This window comes from Athalia rosae, chromosome 3 (assembly GCF_917208135.1).
Source record: "Athalia rosae chromosome 3, iyAthRosa1.1, whole genome shotgun sequence".
NCBI classification, from domain to species: Eukaryota; Metazoa; Arthropoda; class Insecta; order Hymenoptera; family Athaliidae; genus Athalia; species Athalia rosae.
The window spans coordinates 13,046,658-13,072,641 of record NC_064028.1 but is presented as its reverse complement, the minus strand read 5'-3'; positions in this window follow the sequence as shown (position 1 = coordinate 13,072,641).

Here is a 25,984-nt window from a genome sequence, read left to right as displayed (position 1 = left end):
GAGGTTGCGAAAGCCACCCTTCACCTGACACCACCGCGAGTTATAATTTTCTTTGAAAAATAACAAGTCCCAAACTAAGAATCTTTTGGCGTTGCAACTCGACGTACTTGTTACTCCGATGATCAGAATGTATGAAATAAATATTTCATATCGATCGAGGTTGCGAAAGCTCACCTTAACCTGACACCACCGCGAGTTATAATTTTCTTTGAAAAATTACAAGTCCCAAACTAGAAATCTCTCGGCGTTGCAAATCAGAAAACGTGTTATTCCGATTATCAGAATGTATGGAAGGGAATTGCATCTCGATCGAGGTTGCGGAAGCCACCCTCAACCTAACACCCCCGCGAGTGATACTTTTCTTTGAAAAATTTCAAGTCCCAAACTTAGAATCTTTCGGCGTTGCAAATCAACATACGTGTCACTCTGATGATCAGAATGTATGAAAAGAAGAATCCATATTGATCGAGGTTGCGGAAGCCACCCTTCACCTGACACCACCGCGAGTTATGATTTTCTTTGAAAAATTACAAGTCCCAAACTAGGGATCTTTCGGCGTTGCAAATCGACATACGTGTTTCTCTGATAATCAGAATGTATGAAAAGAATATTGCATCCCGATCGAGGTTGCGGAAGCCACCCTTCACCTGACACCACCGCGAGTGATAATTTTCTTTGAAAAATAACAAGTCCCAAACTAAGAATCTTTCGGCGTTGCAACTCGACGTACTTGTTACTCTGATGATCAGAATGTATGAAATAAATATTTCATATCGATCGAGGTTGCGGAAGCCCACCTTAACCTGACACCCCCGCAAGTGATAATTTTCTTTGAAAAATTACAAGTCCCAAACTAGGGATCTTTTGGCGTTGCAAATCGACATACGTGTTACTCTAAGAATTAGAATTCATGAAAAAAAAAAAAATGCATCTCAGTTGAGGTTGTGGAAGCCACCCTTAACCTGACACCCTCGCGATTTAGACTTACTTTAGAAAATTACAAGTCTCAAACTAGAAATCTCTCGGCGTTGCAAATCAAAAAACGTTTTATTCCGATTATCAGAATGTATGAAAAGAGAATTGCATCTCGATCGAAGTTAGGGAAGCCACCCTCAACCTAACACCCCCGCGAGTGATAATTTTCTTTGAAAAAGTTCAAGTCCCAAACTAAAAATCTCTCGGCATTGCAAATCAACGTACGTGTTACTCTGATGATCAGAATGTATGAAAGAAATATTCCATATCGATCGAGGTTGCGGAAGCCACCCTCAACCTGACACCCCCGCTAGTGATAATTTTCTTCGAAAAATTACAAGTCTCAAACTAAAAATCTCTCGGCGTTGCAAATCAACGTACGTGTTACTCTGATGATCGGAATGTATGGGAAGAATATTCCATATTTATCGAGGTTGCGGAAGCCACCCTCAACCTGACACCACCGCGAGTGATAATTTTCTTCGAAAAATTACAAGTCCCAAACTAAGAATCTTTCGGCGTTGCAACTCGACGTACTTGTTACTCTGATGACCAGAATGTATGAATCAAATATTTCATATCGATCGAGGTTGCGGAAGCCCACCTTAACCTGACACCCCCGCAAGTGATAATTTCCTTTGAAAAAATACAAGTCCCAAACTAGAAATCTTTTGGCGTTGCGAATCAAAATACGTGTTACTCTAAAAATGAGAATTCATGAAAAAAATATTGCATCTCAGTTGAGGTTGCGGAAGCCACCCTTAACCTGACACCCTCGCGATTATTAACTTTCTTTGGAAAATGACAAGTCCCAAACTAAGAATCTTTCGGCGTTGCAACCCGACCTACTTGTTACTCTGATGATCAGAATGTATGAAATAAATATTTCATATCGATCGAGGTTGCGGAAGCCCACCTTAACCTGACACCCCCGCAAGTGATAATTTATTTTGAAAAATTACAAGTCCCAAACTAGGGATCTTTTGGCGTTGCAAATCGACATACGTGTTACTCTAAGAATGAGAATTCATGAAAAAGAAAAAAAATGCATCTCAGTTGAGGTTGTGGAAGCCACCCTTAACCTGACACCCTCGCGATTATTAACTTACTTTAGAAAATTACAAGTCTCAAACTAGAAATCTCTCGGCGTTGCAAATCAAAAAACGTGTTATTCTGATTATCAGAATGTATGAAAAGAGAATTGCATCTTGATCGAGGTTGCGGAAGCCACCCTCAACCTAACACCCCCGCGAGTAATAATTTTCTTTGAAAAAGTTCAAGTCCCAAACTAAAAATCTCTCGGCATTGCAAATCAACGTACGTGTTACTCTGATGATCAGAATGTATGAAAGAAATATTCCATATCGATCGAGGTTGCGGAAGCCACCCTCAACCTGACACCCCCGCTAGTGATAATTTTCTTCGAAAAATTACAAGTCTCAAACTAAAAATCTCTCGGCGTTGCAAATCAACGTACGTGTTACTCTGATGATCGGAATGTATAGAAAAAATATTCCATATTTATCGAGGTTGCGGAAGCCACCCTCAACCTGACACCACCGCGAGTGATAATTTTCTTCGAAAAATTACAAGTCCCAAACTACGAATCTTTTGGCGTTGCAACTCGACGTTCGTGTGACTCTGATGATTAAGATGTATGAAAGGAATATTTCATATCAATCGAGGTTGCGGAAGCCACCCTTAACCGGACACCCCCGCAAGTGATAATTTTCTTTGAAAAATTACAAGTCTTAAACTAGGGATCTCTTGGCGTTGCAAATCGACATACGTGTTACTCTGATGATCAGAATGTATAAAAGAAATATTCCATATTCATCGAGGTTGCGGAAGCCACCCTCAACCTGACACCCCTGGTAGTGATAATTTTCTTTGAAGAATGACAAGTCCCAAACTAAGAATCTCTCGGCGTTGCAAATCAACGTACGTGTTACTCTGATGATCAGAATTTATGAAATAAATATTTCATATCGATCGAGGTTGCGGAAGCCACCCTTCACCTGACACCACCGCGAGTGATAATTTTCTTTGAAAAATAACAAGTCCCAAACTAAGAATCTTTCGGCGTTGCAACTCGACGTACTTGTTACTCTGATGATCAGAATTTATGAAATAAATATTTCATATCGATCGAGGTTGCGGAAGCCCACCTTAACCTGACACCCCCGCAAGTGATAATTTTCTTTGAAAAATTACAAGTCCCAAACTACGAATCTTTCGGCGTTGCAAATCAACATACGTGTCACTCTGATGATCAGAATGTATGAAAAGAAGAAATCATATTGATCGAGGTTGCGGAAGCCACCCTTCACCTGACACCACCGCGAGTTATAATTTTCTTTGAAAAATTACAAGTCCCAAACTAAGAATCTTTTGGCGTTGCAAAATGACATACGTGTTACTCCGATATCCAGAATGTATGAAAAGAATCTTCCATATCGATCGAGGTTGCGGAAGCCACCTTCAACCTAACACTCCCGCTAGTGATAATTTTCTTTGAAAAATTACAAGTCCCAAACTAGAAATCTCTCGGCGTTGCAACTCGACGTACGTGTTACTCTGATGATCAGAATTTCTTAAAAAATCTTTGCATCCCGGTCGAGGTTGCAGAAGCCACCCTCAACCTGACACCCCGCGATTATTAACTTTCTTTGAAAAATTACAAGTCCCAAACTAGAAATCTCTCGGCGTTGCAAATCGAAATACGTGTTACTCTAATGATCAGAATGTATGAAAAAAAAAATCCATATTGATCGAGGTTGCGAAAGCCACCCTTCACCTGACACCACCGCGAGTTATAATTTTCTTTGAAAAATCACAAGTCCCAAACTTAGAATCTTTCGGCGTTGCAACTCGACGTACTTGTTACTCCGATGATCAGAATGTATGAAATAAATATTTCATATCGATCGAGGTTGCGAAAGCTCACCTTAACCTGACACCACCGCGAGTTATAATTTTCTTTGAAAAATTACAAGTCCCAAACTAGAAATCTCTCGGCGTTGCAAATCAGAAAACGTGTTATTCCGATTATCAGAATGTATGGAAGGGAATTGCATCTCGATCGAGGTTGCGGAAGCCACCCTCAACCTAACACCCCCGCGAGTGATACTTTTCTTTGAAAAATTTCAAGTCCCAAACTAAGAATCTCTCGGCGTTGCAACTCGACGTACGTGTTACTCTGATGATCAGAATGTATGCAAAAAATATTTCATATCGATCGATGTTGCGAAAGCCACCCTTGACCTGACACCCCTGCGATTATTAATTTTCTTTGAAAAATCACAAGTCCCAAACTTAGAATCTTTCGGCGTTGCAAATCAACATACGTGTCACTCTGATGATCAGAATGTATGAAAAGAAGAATCCATATTGATCGAGGTTGCGGAAGCCACCCTTCACCTGACACCACCGCGAGTTATGATTTTCTTTGAAAAATTACAAGTCCCAAACTAGGGATCTTTCGGCGTTGCAAATCGACATACGTGTTTCTCTGATAATCAGAATGTATGAAAAGAATATTGCATCCCGATCGAGGTTGCGGAAGCCACCCTTCACCTGACACCACCGCGAGTGATAATTTTCTTTGAAAAATAACAAGTCCCAAACTAAGAATCTTTCGGCGTTGCAACTCGACGTACTTGTTACTCTGATGATCAGAATGTATGAAATAAATATTTCATATCGATCGAGGTTGCGGAAGCCCACCTTAACCTGACACCCCCGCAAGTGATAATTTTCTTTGAAAAATTACAAGTCCCAAACTAGGGATCTTTTGGCGTTGCAAATCGACATACGTGTTACTCTAAGAATTAGAATTCATGAAAAAAAAAAAAATGCATCTCAGTTGAGGTTGTGGAAGCCACCCTTAACCTGACACCCTCGCGATTTAGACTTACTTTAGAAAATTACAAGTCTCAAACTAGAAATCTCTCGGCGTTGCAAATCAAAAAACGTTTTATTCCGATTATCAGAATGTATGAAAAGAGAATTGCATCTCGATCGAAGTTAGGGAAGCCACCCTCAACCTAACACCCCCGCGAGTGATAATTTTCTTTGAAAAAGTTCAAGTCCCAAACTAAAAATCTCTCGGCGTTGCAAATCAACGTACGTGTTACTCTGATGATCAGAATGTATGAAAGAAATATTCCATATCGATCGAGGTTGCGGAAGCCACCCTCAACCTGACACCCCCGCTAGTGATAATTTTCTTCGAAAAATTACAAGTCTCAAACTAAAAATCTCTCGGCGTTGCAAATCAACGTACGTGTTACTCTGATGATCGGAATGTATGGGAAGAATATTCCATATTTATCGAGGTTGCGGAAGCCACCCTCAACCTGACACCACCGCGAGTGATAATTTTCTTCGAAAAATTACAAGTCCCAAACTAAGAATCTTTCGGCGTTGCAACTCGACGTACTTGTTACTCTGATGACCAGAATGTATGAATCAAATATTTCATATCGATCGAGGTTGCGGAAGCCCACCTTAACCTGACACCCCCGCAAGTGATAATTTCCTTTGAAAAAATACAAGTCCCAAACTAGAAATCTTTTGGCGTTGCGAATCAAAATACGTGTTACTCTAAAAATGAGAATTCATGAAAAAAATATTGCATCTCAGTTGAGGTTGCGAAAGCCACCCTTAACCTGACACCCTCGCGATTATTAACTTTCTTTGGAAAATGACAAGTCCCAAACTAAGAATCTTTCGGCGTTGCAACTCGACCTACTTGTTACTCTGATGATCAGAATGTATGAAATAAATATTTCATATCGATCGAGGTTGCGGAAGCCCACCTTAACCTGACACCCCCGCAAGTGATAATTTATTTTGAAAAATTACAAGTCCCAAACTAGGGATCTTTTGGCGTTGCAAATCGACATACGTGTTACTCTAAGAATGAGAATTCATGAAAAAGAAAAAAAATGCATCTCAGTTGAGGTTGTGGAAGCCACCCTTAACCTGACACCCTCGCGATTATTAACTTACTTTAGAAAATTACAAGTCTCAAACTAGAAATCTCTCGGCGTTGCAAATCAAAAAACGTGTTATTCTGATTATCAGAATGTATGAAAAGAGAATTGCATCTTGATCGAGGTTGCGGAAGCCACCCTCAACCTAACACCCCCGCGAGTAATAATTTTCTTTGAAAAAGTTCAAGTCCCAAACTAAAAATCTCTCGGCATTGCAAATCAACGTACGTGTTACTCTGATGATCAGAATGTATGAAAGAAATATTCCATATCGATCGAGGTTGCGGAAGCCACCCTCAACCTGACACCCCCGCTAGTGATAATTTTCTTCGAAAAATTACAAGTCTCAAACTAAAAATCTCTCGGCGTTGCAAATCAACGTACGTGTTACTCTGATGTTCGGAATGTATAGAAAGAATATTCCATATTTATCGAGGTTGCGGAAGCCACCCTCAACCTGACACCACCGCGAGTGATAATTTTCTTCGAAAAATTACAAGTCCCAAACTACGAATCTTTTGGCGTTGCAACTCGACGTTCGTGTGACTCTGATGATTAAGATGTATGAAAGGAATATTTCATATCAATCGAGGTTGCGGAAGCCACCCTTAACCGGACACCCCCGCAAGTGATAATTTTCTTTGAAAAATTACAAGTCTTAAACTAGGGATCTCTTGGCGTTGCAAATCGACATACGTGTTACTCTGATGATCAGAATGTATAAAAGAAATATTCCATATTCATCGAGGTTGCGGAAGCCACCCTCAACCTGACACCCCTGGTAGTGATAATTTTCTTTGAAGAATGACAAGTCCCAAACTAAGAATCTTTCGGCGTTGCAAATCAACGTACGTGTTACTCTGATGATCAGAATTTATGAAAAAAATATTTCATATCGATCGAGGTTGCGGAAGCCACCCTTCACCTGACACCACCGCGAGTGATAATTTTCTTTGAAAAATAACAAGTCCCAAACTAAGAATCTTTCGGCGTTGCAACTCGACGTACTTGTTACTCTGATGATCAGAATTTATGAAATAAATATTTCATATCGATCGAGGTTGCGGAAGCCCACCTTAACCTGACACCCCCGCAAGTGATAATTTTCTTTGAAAAATTACAAGTCCCAAACTACGAATCTTTCGGCGTTGCAAATCAACATACGTGTCACTCTGATGATCAGAATGTATGAAAAGAAGAAATCATATTGATCGAGGTTGCGGAAGCCACCCTTCACCTGACACCACCGCGAGTTATAATTTTCTTTGAAAAATTACAAGTCCCAAACTAAGAATCTTTTGGCGTTGCAAAATGACATACGTGTTACTCCGATATCCAGAATGTATGAAAAGAATCTTCCATATCGATCGAGGTTGCGGAAGCCACCTTCAACCTAACACTCCCGCTAGTGATAATTTTCTTTGAAAAATTACAAGTCCCAAACTAGAAATCTCTCGGCGTTGCAACTCGACGTACGTGTTACTCTGATGATCAGAATTTCTTAAAAAATCTTTGCATCCCGGTCGAGGTTGCAGAAGCCACCCTCAACCTGACACCCCGCGATTATTAACTTTCTTTGAAAAATTACAAGTCCCAAACTAGAAATCTCTCGGCGTTGCAAATCGAAATACGTGTTACTCTAATGATCAGAATGTATGAAAAAAAAAATCCATATTGATCGAGGTTGCGAAAGCCACCCTTCACCTGACACCACCGCGAGTTATAATTTTCTTTGAAAAATAACAAGTCCCAAACTAAGAATCTTTCGGCGTTGCAACTCGACGTACTTGTTACTCTGATGATCAGAATGTATGAAATAAATATTTCATATCGATCGAGGTTGCGAAAGCTCACCTTAACCTGACACCACCGCGAGTTATAATTTTCTTTGAAAAATTACAAGTCCCAAACTAGAAATCTCTCGGCGTTGCAAATCAAAAAACGTGTTATTTCGATTATCAGAATGTATGGAAGGGAATTGCATCTCGATCGAGGTTGCGGAAGCCACCCTCAACCTAACACCCCCGCGAGTGATACTTTTCTTTGAAAAATTTCAAGTCCCAAACTAAGAATCTCTCGGCGTTGCAACTCGACGTACGTGTTACTCTGATGATCAGAATGTATGCAAAAAATATTTCATATCGATCGATGTTGCGAAAGCCACCCTTAACCTGACACCCCTGCGATTATTAATTTTCTTTGAAAAATCACAAGTCCCAAACTGAGAATCTTTCGGCGTTGCAAATCAACATACGTGTCACTCTGATGATCAGAATGTATGAAAAGAAGAATCCATATTGATCGAGGTTGCGGAAGCCACCCTTCACCTGACACCACCGCGAGTTATAATTTTCTTTGAAAAATTACAAGTCCCAAACTAGGGATCTTTTGGCGTTGCAAATCGACATACGTGTTTCTCTGATAATCAGAATGTATGAAAAGAATATTGCATCCCGATCGAGGTTGCGGAAGCCACCCTTCACCTGACACCACCGCGAGTGATAATTTTCTTTGAAAAATAACAAGTCCCAAACTAAGAATGTTTCGGCGTTGCAACTCGACGTACTTGTTACTCTGATGATCAGAATGTATGAAATAAATATTTCATATCGATCGAGGTTGCGGAAGCCCACCTTAACCTGACACCCCCGCAAGTGATAATTTTCTTTGAAAAATTACAAGTCCCAAACTAGGGATCTTTTGGCGTTGCAAATCGACATACGTGTTACTCTAAGAATTAGAATTCATGAAAAAAAAAAAAATGCATCTCAGTTGAGGTTGTGGAAGCCACCCTTAACCTGACACCCTCGCGATTTAGACTTACTTTAGAAAATTACAAGTCTCAAACTAGAAATCTCTCGGCGTTGCAAATCAAAAAACGTTTTATTCCGATTATCAGAATGTATGAAAAGAGAATTGCATCTCGATCGAGGTTAGGGAAGCCACCCTCAACCTAACACCCCCGCGAGTGATAATTTTCTTTGAAAAAGTTCAAGTCCCAAACTAAAAATCTCTCGGCATTGCAAATCAACGTACGTGTTACTCTGATGATCAGAATGTATGAAAGAAATATTCCATATCGATCGAGGTTGCGGAAGCCACCCTCAACCTGACACCCCCGCTAGTGATAATTTTCTTCGAAAAATTACAAGTCTCAAACTAAAAATCTCTCGGCGTTGCAAATCAACGTACGTGTTACTCTGATGATCGGAATGTATGGGAAGAATATTCCATATTTATCGAGGTTGCGGAAGCCACCCTCAACCTGACACCACCGCGAGTGATAATTTTCTTCGAAAAATTACAAGTCCCAAACTAAGAATCTTTCGGCGTTGCAACTCGACGTACTTGTTACTCTGATGACCAGAATGTATGAATCAAATATTTCATATCGATCGAGGTTGCGGAAGCCCACCTTAACCTGACACCCCCGCAAGTGTTAATTTTCTTTGAAAAATTACAAGTCTTAAACTAGGGATCTCTTGGCGTTGCAAATCGACATACGTGTTACTCTGATGATCAGAATGTATAAAAGAAATATTCCATATTCATCGAGGTTGCGGAAGCCACCCTCAACCTGACACCCCTGGTAGTGATAATTTTCTTTGAAGAATGACAAGTCCCAAACTAAGAATCTCTCGGCGTTGCAAATCAACGTACGTGTTACTCTGATGATCAGAATGTATGAATCAAATATTTCATATCGATCGAGGTTGCGGAAGCCCACCTTAACCTGACACCCCCGCAAGTGATAATTTCCTTTGAAAAATTACAAGTCCCAAACTAGGGATCTTTTGGCGTTGCAAATCGACATACGTGTTTCTCTGATGATCAGAATGTATGAAAAGAATATTGCATCCCGATCGAGGTTGCGGAAGCCACCCTTCACCTGACACCACCGCGAGTGATAATTTTCTTTGAAAAATAACAAGTCCCAAACTAAGAATCTTTCGGCGTTGCAACTCGACGTACTTGTTACTCTGATGATCAGAATTTATGAAATAAATATTTCATATCGATCGAGGTTGCGGAAGCCCACCTTAACCTGACACCCCCGCAAGTGATAATTTTCTTTGAAAAATTACAAGTCCCAAACTACGAATCTTTCGGCGTTGCAAATCAACATACGTGTCACTCTGATGATCAGAATGTATGAAAAGAAGAAATCATATTGATCGAGGTTGCGGAAGCCACCCTTCACCTGACACCACCGCGAGTTATAATTTTCTTTGAAAAATTACAAGTCCCAAACTAAGAATCTTTTGGCGTTGCAAAATGACATACGTGTTACTCCGATATCCAGAATGTATGAAAAGAATCTTCCATATCGATCGAGGTTGCGGAAGCCACCTTCAACCTAACACTCCCGCTAGTGATAATTTTCTTTGAAAAATTACAAGTCCCAAACTAGAAATCTCTCGGCGTTGCAACTCGACGTACGTGTTACTCTGATGATCAGAATTTCTTAAAAAATCTTTGCATCCCGGTCGAGGTTGCAGAAGCCACCCTCAACCTGACACCCCGCGATTATTAACTTTCTTTGAAAAATTACAAGTCCCAAACTAGAAATCTCTCGGCGTTGCAAATCGAAATACGTGTTACTCTAATGATCAGAATGTATGAAAAAAAAAATCCATATTGATCGAGGTTGCGAAAGCCACCCTTCACCTGACACCACCGCGAGTTATAATTTTCTTTGAAAAATAACAAGTCCCAAACTAAGAATCTTTCGGCGTTGCAACTCGACGTACTTGTTACTCTGATGATCAGAATGTATGAAATAAATATTTCATATCGATCGAGGTTGCGAAAGCTCACCTTAACCTGACACCACCGCGAGTTATAATTTTCTTTGAAAAATTACAAGTCCCAAACTAGAAATCTCTCGGCGTTGCAAATCAAAAAACGTGTTATTTCGATTATCAGAATGTATGGAAGGGAATCGCATCTCGATCGAGGTTGCGGAAGCCACCCTCAACCTAACACCCCCGCGAGTGATACTTTTCTTTGAAAAATTTCAAGTCCCAAACTAAGAATCTCTCGGCGTTGCAACTCGACGTACGTGTTACTCTGATGATCAGAATGTATGCAAAAAATATTTCATATCGATCGATGTTGCGAAAGCCACCCTTAACCTGACACCCCTGCGATTATTAATTTTCTTTGAAAAATCACAAGTCCCAAACTGAGAATCTTTCGGCGTTGCAAATCAACATACGTGTCACTCTGATGATCAGAATGTATGAAAAGAAGAATCCATATTGATCGAGGTTGCGGAAGCCACCCTTCACCTGACACCACCGCGAGTTATAATTTTCTTTGAAAAATTACAAGTCCCAAACTAGGGATCTTTTGGCGTTGCAAATCGACATACGTGTTTCTCTGATAATCAGAATGTATGAAAAGAATATTGCATCCCGATCGAGGTTGCGGAAGCCACCCTTCACCTGACACCACCGCGAGTGATAATTTTCTTTGAAAAATAACAAGTCCCAAACTAAGAATGTTTCGGCGTTGCAACTCGACGTACTTGTTACTCTGATGATCAGAATGTATGAAATAAATATTTCATATCGATCGAGGTTGCGGAAGCCCACCTTAACCTGACACCCCCGCAAGTGATAATTTTCTTTGAAAAATTACAAGTCCCAAACTAGGGATCTTTTGGCGTTGCAAATCGACATACGTGTTACTCTAAGAATTAGAATTCATGAAAAAAAAAAAAATGCATCTCAGTTGAGGTTGTGGAAGCCACCCTTAACCTGACACCCTCGCGATTTAGACTTACTTTAGAAAATTACAAGTCTCAAACTAGAAATCTCTCGGCGTTGCAAATCAAAAAACGTTTTATTCCGATTATCAGAATGTATGAAAAGAGAATTGCATCTCGATCGAGGTTAGGGAAGCCACCCTCAACCTAACACCCCCGCGAGTGATAATTTTCTTTGAAAAAGTTCAAGTCCCAAACTAAAAATCTCTCGGCATTGCAAATCAACGTACGTGTTACTCTGATGATCAGAATGTATGAAAGAAATATTCCATATCGATCGAGGTTGCGGAAGCCACCCTCAACCTGACACCCCCGCTAGTGATAATTTTCTTCGAAAAATTACAAGTCTCAAACTAAAAATCTCTCGGCGTTGCAAATCAACGTACGTGTTACTCTGATGATCGGAATGTATGGGAAGAATATTCCATATTTATCGAGGTTGCGGAAGCCACCCTCAACCTGACACCACCGCGAGTGATAATTTTCTTTGAAAAATTACAAGTCCCAAACTAAGAATCTTTCGGCGTTGCAACTCGACGTACTTGTTACTCTGATGACCAGAATGTATGAATCAAATATTTCATATCGATCGAGGTTGCGGAAGCCCACCTTAACCTGACACCCCCGCAAGTGATAATTTCCTTTGAAAAAATACAAGTCCCAAACTAGAAATCTTTTGGCGTTGCGAATCAAAATACGTGTTACTCTAAAAATGAGAATTCATGAAAAAAATATTGCATCTCAGTTGAGGTTGCGGAAGCCACCCTTAACCTGACACCCTCGCGATTATTAACTTTCTTTGGAAAATGACAAGTCCCAAACTAAGAATCTTTCGGCGTTGCAACTCGACCTACTTGTTACTCTGATGATCAGAATGTATGAAATAAATATTTCATATCGATCGAGGTTGCGGAAGCCCACCTTAACCTGACACCCCCGCAAGTGATAATTTTTTTTGAAAAATTACAAGTCCCAAACTAGGGATCTTTTGGCGTTGCAAATCGACATACGTGTTACTCTAAGAATGAGAATTCATGAAAAAGAAAAAAAATGCATCTCAGTTGAGGTTGTGGAAGCCACCCTTAACCTGACACCCTCGCGATTATTAACTTACTTTAGAAAATTACAAGTCTCAAACTAGAAATCTCTCGGCGTTGCAAATCAAAAAACGTGTTATTCTGATTATCAGAATGTATGAAAAGAGAATTGCATCTTGATCGAGGTTGCGGAAGCCACCCTCAACCTAACACCCCCGCGAGTAATAATTTTCTTTGAAAAAGTTCAAGTCCCAAACTAAAAATCTCTCGGCATTGCAAATCAACGTACGTGTTACTCTGATGATCAGAATGTATGAAAGAAATATTCCATATCGATCGAGGTTGCGGAAGCCACCCTCAACCTGACACCCCCGCTAGTGATAATTTTCTTCGAAAAATTACAAGTCTCAAACTAAAAATCTCTCGGCGTTGCAAATCAACGTACGTGTTACTCTGATGATCGGAATGTATAGAAAGAATATTCCATATTTATCGAGGTTGCGGAAGCCACCCTCAACCTGACACCACCGCGAGTGATAATTTTCTTCGAAAAATTACAAGTCTCAAACTAAAAATCTCTCGGCGTTGCAAATCAACGTACGTGTTACTCTGATGATCAGAATGTATGAAAAAAATATTCCATATCGATCGAGGTTGCGGAAGCCACCCTTCACCTGACACCACCGCGAGTGATAATTTTCTTTGAAAAATAACAAGTCCCAAACTAAGAATGTTTCGGCGTTGCAACTCGACGTACTTGTTACTCTGATGATCAGAATGTATGAAATAAATATTTCATATCGATCGAGGTTGCGGAAGCCCACCTTAACCTGACACCCCCGCAAGTGATAATTTTCTTTGAAAAATTACAAGTCCCAAACTAGGGATCTTTTGGCGTTGCAAATCGACATACGTGTTACTCTAAGAATTAGAATTCATGAAAAAAAAAAAAATGCATCTCAGTTGAGGTTGTGGAAGCCACCCTTAACCTGACACCCTCGCGATTTAGACTTACTTTAGAAAATTACAAGTCTCAAACTAGAAATCTCTCGGCGTTGCAAATCAAAAAACGTTTTATTCCGATTATCAGAATGTATGAAAAGAGAATTGCATCTCGATCGAGGTTAGGGAAGCCACCCTCAACCTAACACCCCCGCGAGTGATAATTTTCTTTGAAAAAGTTCAAGTCCCAAACTAAAAATCTCTCGGCATTGCAAATCAACGTACGTGTTACTCTGATGATCAGAATGTATGAAAGAAATATTCCATATCGATCGAGGTTGCGGAAGCCACCCTCAACCTGACACCCCCGCTAGTGATAATTTTCTTCGAAAAATTACAAGTCTCAAACTAAAAATCTCTCGGCGTTGCAAATCAACGTACGTGTTACTCTGATGATCGGAATGTATGGGAAGAATATTCCATATTTATCGAGGTTGCGGAAGCCACCCTCAACCTGACACCACCGCGAGTGATAATTTTCTTCGAAAAATTACAAGTCCCAAACTAAGAATCTTTCGGCGTTGCAACTCGACGTACTTGTTACTCTGATGACCAGAATGTATGAATCAAATATTTCATATCGATCGAGGTTGCGGAAGCCCACCTTAACCTGACACCCCCGCAAGTGATAATTTCCTTTGAAAAAATACAAGTCCCAAACTAGAAATCTTTTGGCGTTGCGAATCAAAATACGTGTTACTCTAAAAATGAGAATTCATGAAAAAAATATTGCATCTCAGTTGAGGTTGCGGAAGCCACCCTTAACCTGACACCCTCGCGATTATTAACTTTCTTTGGAAAATGACAAGTCCCAAACTAAGAATCTTTCGGCGTTGCAACTCGACCTACTTGTTACTCTGATGATCAGAATGTATGAAATAAATATTTCATATCGATCGAGGTTGCGGAAGCCCACCTTAACCTGACACCCCCGCAAGTGATAATTTTTTTTGAAAAATTACAAGTCCCAAACTAGGGATCTTTTGGCGTTGCAAATCGACATACGTGTTACTCTAAGAATGAGAATTCATGAAAAAGAAAAAAAATGCATCTCAGTTGAGGTTGTGAAAGCCACCCTTAACCTGACACCCTCGCGATTATTAACTTACTTTAGAAAATTACAAGTCTCAAACTAGAAATCTCTCGGCGTTGCAAATCAAAAAACGTGTTATTCTGATTATCAGAATGTATGAAAAGAGAATTGCATCTTGATCGAGGTTGCGGAAGCCACCCTCAACCTAACACCCCCGCGAGTAATAATTTTCTTTGAAAAAGTTCAAGTCCCAAACTAAAAATCTCTCGGCATTGCAAATCAACGTACGTGTTACTCTGATGATCAGAATGTATGAAAGAAATATTTCATATCGATCGAGGTTGCGGAAGCCACCCTCAACCTGACACCCCCGCTAGTGATAATTTTCTTCGAAAAATTACAAGTCTCAAACTAAAAATCTCTCGGCGTTGCAAATCAACGTACGTGTTACTCTGATGATCGGAATGTATAGAAAGAATATTCCATATTTATCGAGGTTGCGGAAGCCACCCTCAACCTGACACCACCGCGAGTGATAATTTTCTTCGAAAAATTACAAGTCTCAAACTAAAAATCTCTCGGCGTTGCAAATCAACGTACGTGTTACTCTGATGATCAGAATGTATGAAAAAAATATTCCATATCGATCGAGGTTGCGGAAGCCACCCTTCACCTGACACCACCGCGAGTGATAATTTTCTTTGAAAAATAACAAGTCCCAAACTAAGAATGTTTCGGCGTTGCAACTCGACGTACTTGTTACTCTGATGATCAGAATGTATGAAATAAATATTTCATATCGATCGAGGTTGCGGAAGCCCACCTTAACCTGACACCCCCGCAAGTGATAATTTTCTTTGAAAAATTACAAGTCCCAAACTAGGGATCTTTTGGCGTTGCAAATCGACATACGTGTTACTCTAAGAATTAGAATTCATGAAAAAAAAAAAAATGCATCTCAGTTGAGGTTGTGGAAGCCACTCTTAACCTGACACCCTCGCGATTTAGACTTACTTTAGAAAATTACAAGTCTCAAACTAGAAATCTCTCGGCGTTGCAAATCAAAAAACGTTTTATTCCGATTATCAGAATGTATGAAAAGAGAATTGCATCTCGATCGAGGTTAGGGAAGCCACCCTCAACCTAACACCCCCGCGAGTGATAATTTTCTTTGAAAAAGTTCAAGTCCCAAACTAAAAATCTCTCGGCATTGCAAATCAACGTACGTGTTACTCTGATGATCAGAATGTATGAAAGAAATATTCCATATCGATCGAGGTTGCGGAAGCCACCCTCAACCTGACACCCCCGCTAGTGATAATTTTCTTCGAAAAATTACAAGTCTCAAACTAAAAATCTCTCGGCGTTGCAAATCAACGTACGTGTTACTCTGATGATCGGAATGTATGGGAAGAATATTCCATATTTATCGAGGTTGCGGAAGCCACCCTCAACCTGACACCACCGCGAGTGATAATTTTCTTCGAAAAATTACAAGTCCCAAACTAAGAATCTTTCGGCGTTGCAACTCGACGTACTTGTTACTCTGATGACCAGAATGTATGAATCAAATATTTCATATCGATCGAGGTTGCGGAAGCCCACCTTAACCTGACACCCCCGCAAGTGATAATTTCCTTTGAAAAAATACAAGTCCCAAACTAGAAATCTTTTGGCGTTGCGAATCAAAATACGTGTTACTCTAAAAATGAGAATTCATGAAAAAAATATTGCATCTCAGTTGAGGTTGCGGAAGCCACCCTTAACCTGACACCCTCGCGATTATTAACTTTCTTTGGAAAATGACAAGTCCCAAACTAAGAATCTTTCGGCGTTGCAACTCGACCTACTTGTTACTCTGATGATCAGAATGTATGAAATAAATATTTCATATCGATCGAGGTTGCGGAAGCCCACCTTAACCTGACACCCCCGCGAGTGATAATTTTTTTTGAAAAATTACAAGTCCCAAACTAGGGATCTTTTGGCGTTGCAAATCGACATACGTGTTACTCTAAGAATGAGAATTCATGAAAAAGAAAAAAAATGCATCTCAGTTGAGGTTGTGGAAGCCACCCTTAACCTGACACCCTCGCGATTATTAACTTACTTTAGAAAATTACAAGTCTCAAACTAGAAATCTCTCGGCGTTGCAAATCAAAAAACGTGTTATTCTGATTATCAGAATGTATGAAAAGAGAATTGCATCTTGATCGAGGTTGCGGAAGCCACCCTCAACCTAACACCCCCGCGAGTAATAATTTTCTTTGAAAAAGTTCAAGTCCCAAACTAAAAATCTCTCGGCATTGCAAATCAACGTACGTGTTACTCTGATGATCAGAATGTATGAAAGAAATATTCCATATCGATCGAGGTTGCGGAAGCCACCCTCAACCTGACACCCCCGCTAGTGATAATTTTCTTCGAAAAATTACAAGTCTCAAACTAAAAATCTCTCGGCGTTGCAAATCAACGTACGTGTTACTCTGATGATCGGAATGTATAGAAAGAATATTCCATATTTATCGAGGTTGCGGAAGCCACCCTCAACCTGACACCACCGCGAGTGATAATTTTCTTCGAAAAATTACAAGTCTCAAACTAAAAATCTCTCGGCGTTGCAAATCAACGTACGTGTTACTCTGATGATCAGAATGTATGAAAAAAATATTCCATATCGATCGAGGTTGCGGAAGCCACCCTCAACCTGACACCCCCGCTAGTGATAATTTTCTTCGAAAAATTACAAGTCTCAAACTAAAAATCTCTCGGCGTTGCAAATCAACGTACGTGTTACTCTGATGATCGGAATGTATGGGAAGAATATTCCATATTTATCGAGGTTGCGGAAGCCACCCTCAACCTGACACCACCGCGAGTGATAATTTTCTTCGAAAAATTACAAGTCCCAAACTAGGGATCTTTTGGCGTTGCAAATCGACATACGTGTTTCTCTGATGATCAGAATGTATGAAAAGAATATTGCATCCCGATCGAGGTTGCGGAAGCCACCCTTCACCTGACACCACCGCGAGTGATAATTTTCTTTGAAAAATAACAAGTCCCAAACTAAGAATCTTTCGGCGTTGCAACTCGACGTACTTGTTACTCTGATGATCAGAATGTATGAAATGAATATTTCATATCGATCGAGGTTGCGGAAGCCCACCTTAACCTGACACCCCCGCAAGTGATAATTTTCTTTGAAAAATTACAAGTCCCAAACTACGAATCTTTCGGCGTTGCAAATCAACATACGTGTCACTCTGATGATCAGAATGTATGAAAAGAAGAAATCATATTGATCGAGGTTGCGGAAGCCACCCTTCACCTGACACCACCGCGAGTTATAATTTTCTTTGAAAAATTACAAGTCCCAAACTAAGAATCTTTTGGCGTTGCAAAATGACATACGTGTTACTCCGATATCCAGAATGTATGAAAAGAATCTTTTATATCGATCGAGGTTGCGGAAGCCACCTTCAACCTAACACTCCCGCTAGTGATAATTTTCTTTGAAAAATTACAAGTCCCAAACTAGAAATCTCTCGGCGTTGCAACTCGACGTACGTGTTACTCTGATGATCAGAATTTCTCAAAAAATCTTTGCATCCCGGTCGAGGTTGCAGAAGCCACCCTCAACCTGACACCCCGCGATTATTAACTTTCTTTGAAAAATTACAAGTCCCAAACTAGAAATCTCTCGGCGTTGCAAATCGAAATACGTGTTACTCTAATGATCAGAATGTATGAAAAAAAAAATCCATATTGATCGAGGTTGCGAAATCCACCCTTCACCTGACACCACCGCGAGTTATAATTTTCTTTGAAAAATAACAAGTCCCAAACTAAGAATCTTTCGGCGTTGCAACTCGACGTACTTGTTACTCTGATGATCAGAATGTATGAAATAAATATTTCATATCGATCGAGGTTGCGAAAGCTCACCTTAACCTGACACCACCGCGAGTTATAATTTTCTTTGAAAAATTACAAGTCCCAAACTAGAAATCTTTCGGCGTTGCAAATCAAAAAACGTGTTATTCCGATTATCAGAATGTATGGAAGGGAATTGCATCTCAATCGAGGTTGCGGAAGCCACCCTCAACCTAACACCCCCGCGAGTGATACTTTTCTTTGAAAAATTTCAAGTCCCAAACTAAGAATCTCTCGGCGTTGCAACTCGACGTACTTGTTACTCTGATGATCAGAATGTATGAAATGAATATTTCATATCGATCGAGGTTGCGAAAGCTCACCTTAACCTGACACCACCGCGAGTTATAATTTTCTTTGAAAAATTACAAGTCCCAAACTAGAAATCTCTCGGCGTTGCAAATCAAAAAACGTGTTATTCCGATTATCAGAATGTATGGAAGGGAATTGCATCTCGATCGAGGTTGCGGAAGCCACCCTCAACCTAACACCCCCGCGAGTGATACTTTTCTTTGAAAAATTTCAAGTCCCAAACTAAGAATCTTTCGGCGTTGCAACTCGACGTACTTGTTACTCTGATGACCAGAATGTATGAATCAAATATTTCATATCGATCGAGGTTGCGGAAGCCCACCTTAACCTGACGACCCCGCAAGTGATAATTTTTTTTGAAAAATTACAAGTCCCAAACTAGGGATCTTTTGGCGTTGCAAATCGACATACGTGTTACTCTAAGAATGAGAATTCATGAAAAAAAAAAAAAATGCATCTCAGTTGAGGTTGTGGAAGCCACCCTTAACCTGACACCCTCGCGATTATTAACTTACTTTAGAAAATTACAAGTCTCAAACTAGAAATCTCTCGGCGTTGCAAATCAAAAAACGTGTTATTCTGATTATCAGAATGTATGAGAAGAGAATTGCATCTCGATCGAGGTTGCGAAAGCTCACCTTAACCTGACACCACCGCGAGTTATAATTTTCTTTGAAAAATTACAAGTCCCAAACTAGGGATCTTTTGGCGTTGCAAATCGACATACGTGTTTCTCTGATGATCAGAATGTATGAAAAGAATATTGCATCCCGATCGAGGTTGCGGAAGCCACCCTTCACCTGACACCACCGCGAGTGATAATTTTCTTTGAAAAATAACAAGTCCCAAACTAAGAATCTTTCGGCGTTGCAACTCGACGTACTTGTTACTCTGATGATCAGAATGTATGAAATAAATATTTCATATCGATCGAGGTTGCGGAAGCCCACCTTAACCTGACACCCCCGCAAGTGATAATTTTCTTTGAAAAATTACAAGTCCCAAACTACGAATCTTTCGGCGTTGCAAATCAACATACGTGTCACTCTGATGATCAGAATGTATGAAAAGAAGAAATCATATTGATCGAGGTTGCGGAAGCCACCCTTCACCTGACACCACCGCGAGTTATAATTTTCTTTGAAAAATTACAAGTCCCAAACTAAGAATCTTTTGGCGTTGCAAAATGACATACGTGTTACTCCGATATCCAGAATGTATGAAAAGAATCTTCTATATCGATCGAGGTTGCGGAAGCCACCTTCAACCTAACACTCCCGCTAGTGATAATTTTCTTTGAAAAATTACAAGTCCCAAACTAGAAATCTCTCGGCGTTGCAACTCGACGTACGTGTTACTCTGATGATCAGAATTTCTCAAAAAATCTTTGCATCCCGGTCGAGGTTGCAGAAGCCACCCTCAACCTGACACCCCGCGATTATTAACTTTCTTTGAAAAATTACAAGTCCCAAACTAGAAATCTCTCGGCGTTGCAAATCGAAATACGTGTTACTCTAATGATCAGAATGTATGAAAAAAAAAATCCATATTGATCGAGGTTGCGAAATCCACCCTTCACCTGACACCACCGCGAGTTATAATTTTCTTTGAAAAATAACAAGTCCCAAACTAAGAATCTTTCGGCGTTGCAACTCGACGTACTTGTTACTCTGATGATCAGAATGTATGAAATAAATATTTCATATCGATCGAGGTTGCGAAAGCTCACCTTAACCTGACACCACCGCGAGTTATAATTTTCTTTGAAAAATTACAAGTCCCAAACTAGAAATCTCTCGGCGTTGCAAATCAAAAAACGTGTTATTCCGATTATCAGAATGTATGGAAGGGAATTGCATCTCGATCGAGGTTGCGGAAGCCACCCTCAACCTAACACCCCCGCGAGTGATACTTTTCTTTGAAAAATTTCAAGTCCCAAACTAAGAATCTCTCGGCGTTGCAACTCGACGTACTTGTTACTCTGATGATCAGAATGTATGAAATGAATATTTCATATCGATCGAGGTTGCGAAAGCTCACCTTAACCTGACACCACCGCGAGTTATAATTTTCTTTGAAAAATTACAAGTCCCAAACTAGAAATCTCTCGGCGTTGCAAATCAAAAAACGTGTTATTCCGATTATCAGAATGTATGGAAGGGAATTGCATCTCGATCGAGGTTGCGGAAGCCACCCTCAACCTAACACCCCCGCGGGTGATACTTTTCTTTGAAAAATTTCAAGTCCCAAACTAAGAATCTTTCGGCGTTGCAACTCGACGTACTTGTTACTCTGATGACCAGAATGTATGAATCAAATATTTCATATCGATCGAGGTTGCGGAAGCCCACCTTAACCTGACGACCCCGCAAGTGATAATTTTTTTTGAAAAATTACAAGTCCCAAACTAGGGATCTTTTGGCGTTGCAAATCGACATACGTGTTACTCTAAGAATGAGAATTCATGAAAAAAAAAAAAAATGCATCTCAGTTGAGGTTGTGGAAGCCACCCTTAACCTGACACCCTCGCGATTATTAACTTACTTTAGAAAATTACAAGTCTCAAACTAGAAATCTCTCGGCGTTGCAAATCAAAAAACGTGTTATTCTGATTATCAGAATGTATGAGAAGAGAATTGCATCTCGATCGAGGTTGCGGAAGCCACCCTCAACCTAACACCCCCGCGAGTAATAATTTTCTTTGAAAAAGTTCAAGTCCCAAACTAAAAATCTCTCGGCATTGCAAATCAACGTACGTGTTACTCTGATGATCAGAATGTATGAAAGAAATATTCCATATCGATCGAGGTTGCGGAAGCCACCCTCAACCTGACACCCCCGCTAGTGATAATTTTCTTCGAAAAATTACAAGTCTCAAACTAAAAATCTCTCGGCGTTGCAAATCAACGTACGTGTTACTCTGATGATCGGAATGTATAGAAAGAATATTCCATATTGATCGAGGTTGCGGAAGCCACCCTCAACCTGACACCACCGCGAGTGATAATTTTCTTCGAAAAATTACAAGTCCCGAACTAGGGATCTTTTGGCGTTGCAAATCGACATACGTGTTACTCTAAGAATTAGAATTCATGAAAAAAAAAAAAAATGCATCTCAGTTGAGGTTGTGGAAGCCACCCTTAACCTGACACCCTCGCGATTCAGACTTACTTCAGAAAATTACAAGTCTCAAACTAGAAATCTCTCGGCGTTGCAAATCAAAAAACGTTTTATTCCGATTATCAGAATGTATGAAAAGAGAATTGCATCTCGATCGAGGTTAGGGAAGCCACCCTCAACCTAACACCCCCGCGAGTGATAATTTTCTTTGAAAAAGTTCAAGTCCCAAACTAAAAATCTCTCGGCATTGCAAATCAACGTACGTGTTACTCTGATGATCAGAATGTATGAAAGAAATATTCCATATCGATCGAGGTTGCGGAAGCCACCCTCAACCTGACACCCCCGCTAGTGATAATTTTCTTCGAAAAATTACAAGTCTCAAACTAAAAATCTCTCGGCGTTGCAAATCAACGTACGTGTTACTCTGATGATCGGAATGTATAGAAAGAATATTCCATATTTATCGAGGTTGCGGAAGCCACCCTCAACCTGACACCACCGCGAGTGATAATTTTCTTCGAAAAATTACAAGTCCCAAACTAAGAATCTTTCGGCGTTGCAACTCGACGTACTTGTTACTCTGATGATCAGAATGTATGCAGAAAATATTTCATATCGATCAATGTTGCGGAAGCCACCCTTAACCTGACACCCCTGCGATTATTAATTTTCTTTGAAAAATCACAAGTCCCAGACTGAGAATCTTTCGGCGTTGCAAATCAACATACGTGTCACTCTGATGATCAGAATGTATGAAAAGAAAAATCCATATTGATCGAGGTTGCGGAAGCCACCCTTCACCTGACACCACCGCGAGTTATAATTTTCTTTGAAAAATTACAAGTCCCAAACTAGGGATCTTTTGGCGTTGCAAATCGACATACGTGTTTCTCTGATGATCAGAATGTATGAAAAGAATATTGCATCCCGATCGAGGTTGCGGAAGCCACCCTTCACCTGACACCACCGCGAGTGATAATTTTCTTTGAAAAATAACAAGTCCCGAACTAAGAATCTTTCGGCGTTGCAACTCGACGTACTTGTTACTCTGATGATCAGAATGTATGAAATAAATATTTCATATCGATCGAGGTTGCGGAAGCCCACCTTAACCTGACACCCCCGCAAGTGATAATTTTCTTTGAAAAATTACAAGTCCCAAACTACGAATCTTTCGGCGTTGCAAATCAACATACGTGTCACTCTGATGATCAGAATGTATGAAAAGAAGAAATCATATTGATCGAGGTTGCGGAAGCCACCCTTCACCTGACACCACCGCGAGTTATAATTTTCTTTGAAAAATTACAAGTCCCAAACTAAGAATCTTTTGGCGTTGCAAAATGACATACGTGTTACTCCGATATCCAGAATGTATGAAAAGAATCTTCCATATCGATCGAGGTTGCGGAAGCCACCTTCAACCTAACACTCCCGCTAGTGATAATTTTCTTTGAAAAATTACAAGTCCCAAACTAGAAATCTTTCGGCGTTGCAACTCGACGTACGTGTTACTCTGATGATCAGAATTTCTCAAAAAATCTCTGCATCCCGGTCGAGGTTGCAGAAGCCACCCTCAACCTGACACCCCGCGATTATTAACTTTCTTTGAAAAATTACAAGTCCCAAACTAGAAATCTCTCGGCGTTGCAAATCGAAATACGTGTTACTCTAATGATCAGAATGTATGAAAAAAAAAATCCATATTGATCGAGGTTGCGAAATCCACCCTTCACCTGAAACCACCGCGAGTTATAATTTTCTTTGAAAAATAACAAGTCCCAAACTAAGAATCTTTCGGCGTTGCAACTCGACGTACTTGTTACTCTGATGATCAGAATGTATGAAATAAATATTTCATATCGATCGAGGTTGCGAAAGCTCACCTTAACCTGACACCACCGCGAGTTATAATTTTCTTTGAAAAATTACAAGTCCCAAACTAGAAATCTCTCGGCGTTGCAAATCAAAAAACGTGTTATTCCGATTATCAGAATGTATGGAAGGGAATTGCATCTCGATCGAGGTTGCGGAAGCCACCCTCAACCTAACACCCCCGCGAGTGATACTTTTCTTTGAAAAATTACAAGTCCCAAACTAAGAATCTCTCGGCGTTGCAACTCGACGTACGTGTTACTCTGATGATCAGAATGTATGAAAAGAATATTTCATATCGATCGATGTTGCGAAAGCCACCCTTAACCTGACACCCCTGCGATTATTAATTTTCTTTGAAAAATCACAAGTCCCAAACTGAGAATCTTTCGGCGTTGCAAATCAACATACGTGTCACTCTGATGATCAGAATGTATGAAAAGAAGAATCCATATTGATCGAGGTTGCGGAAGCCACCCTTCACCTGACACCACCGCGAGTGATTATTTTCTTTGAAAAATTACAAGTCCCAAACTAGGGATCTTTTGGCGTTGCAAATCGACATACGTGTTTCTCTGATAATCAGAATGTATGAAAAGAATATTGCATCCCGATCGAGGTTGCGGAAGCCACCCTTCACCTGACACCACCGCGAGTGATAATTTTCTTTGAAAAATAACAAGTCCCAAACTAAGAATCTTTCGGCGTTGCAACTCGACGTACTTGTTACTCTGATGATCAGAATGTATGAAATAAATATTTCATATCGATCGAGGTTGCGGAAGCCCACCTTAACCTGACACCCCCGCAAGTGATAATTTTCTTTGAAAAATTACAAGTCCCAAACTAGGGATCTTTTGGCGTTGCAAATCGACATACGTGTTACTCTAAGAATTAGAATTCATGAAAAAAAAAAAAAATGCATCTCAGTTGAGGTTGTGGAAGCCACCCTTAACCTGACACCCTCGCGATTTAGACTTACTTCAGAAAATTACAAGTCTCAAACTAGAAATCTCTCGGCGTTGCAAATCAAAAAACGTTTTATTCCGATTATCAGAATGTATGAAAAGAGAATTGCATCTCGATCGAGGTTAGGGAAGCCACCCTCAACCTAACACCCCCGCGAGTGATAATTTTCTTTGAAAAAGTTCAAGTCCCAAACTAAAAATCTCTCGGCATTGCAAATCAACGTACGTGTTACTCTGATGATCAGAATGTATGAAAGAAATATTCCATATCGATCGAGGTTGCGGAAGCCACCCTCAACCTGACACCCCCGCTAGTGATAATTTTCTTCGAAAAATTACAAGTCTCAAACTAAAAATCTCTCGGCGTTGCAAATCAACGTACGTGTTACTCTGATGATCGGAATGTATGGGAAGAATATTCCATATTTATCGAGGTTGCGGAAGCCACCCTCAACCTGACACCACCGCGAGTGATAATTTTCTTCGAAAAATTACAAGTCCCAAACTAAGAATCTTTCGGCGTTGCAACTCGACGTACTTGTTACTCTGATGACCAGAATGTATGAATCAAATATTTCATATCGATCGAGGTTGCGGAAGCCCACCTTAACCTGACACCCCCGCAAGTGATAATTTCCTTTGAAAAAATACAAGTCCCAAACTAGAAATCTTTTGGCGTTGCGAATCAAAATACGTGTTACTCTAAAAATGAGAATTCATGAAAAAAATATTGCATCTCAGTTGAGGTTGCGGAAGCCACCCTTAACCTGACACCCTCGCGATTATTAACTTTCTTTGGAAAATGACAAGTCCCAAACTAAGAATCTTTCGGCGTTGCAACTCGACCTACTTGTTACTCTGATGATCAGAATGTATGAAAGAAATATTCCATATTCATCGAGGTTGCGGAAGCCACCCTCAACCTGACACCCCTGGTAGTGATAATTTTCTTTGAA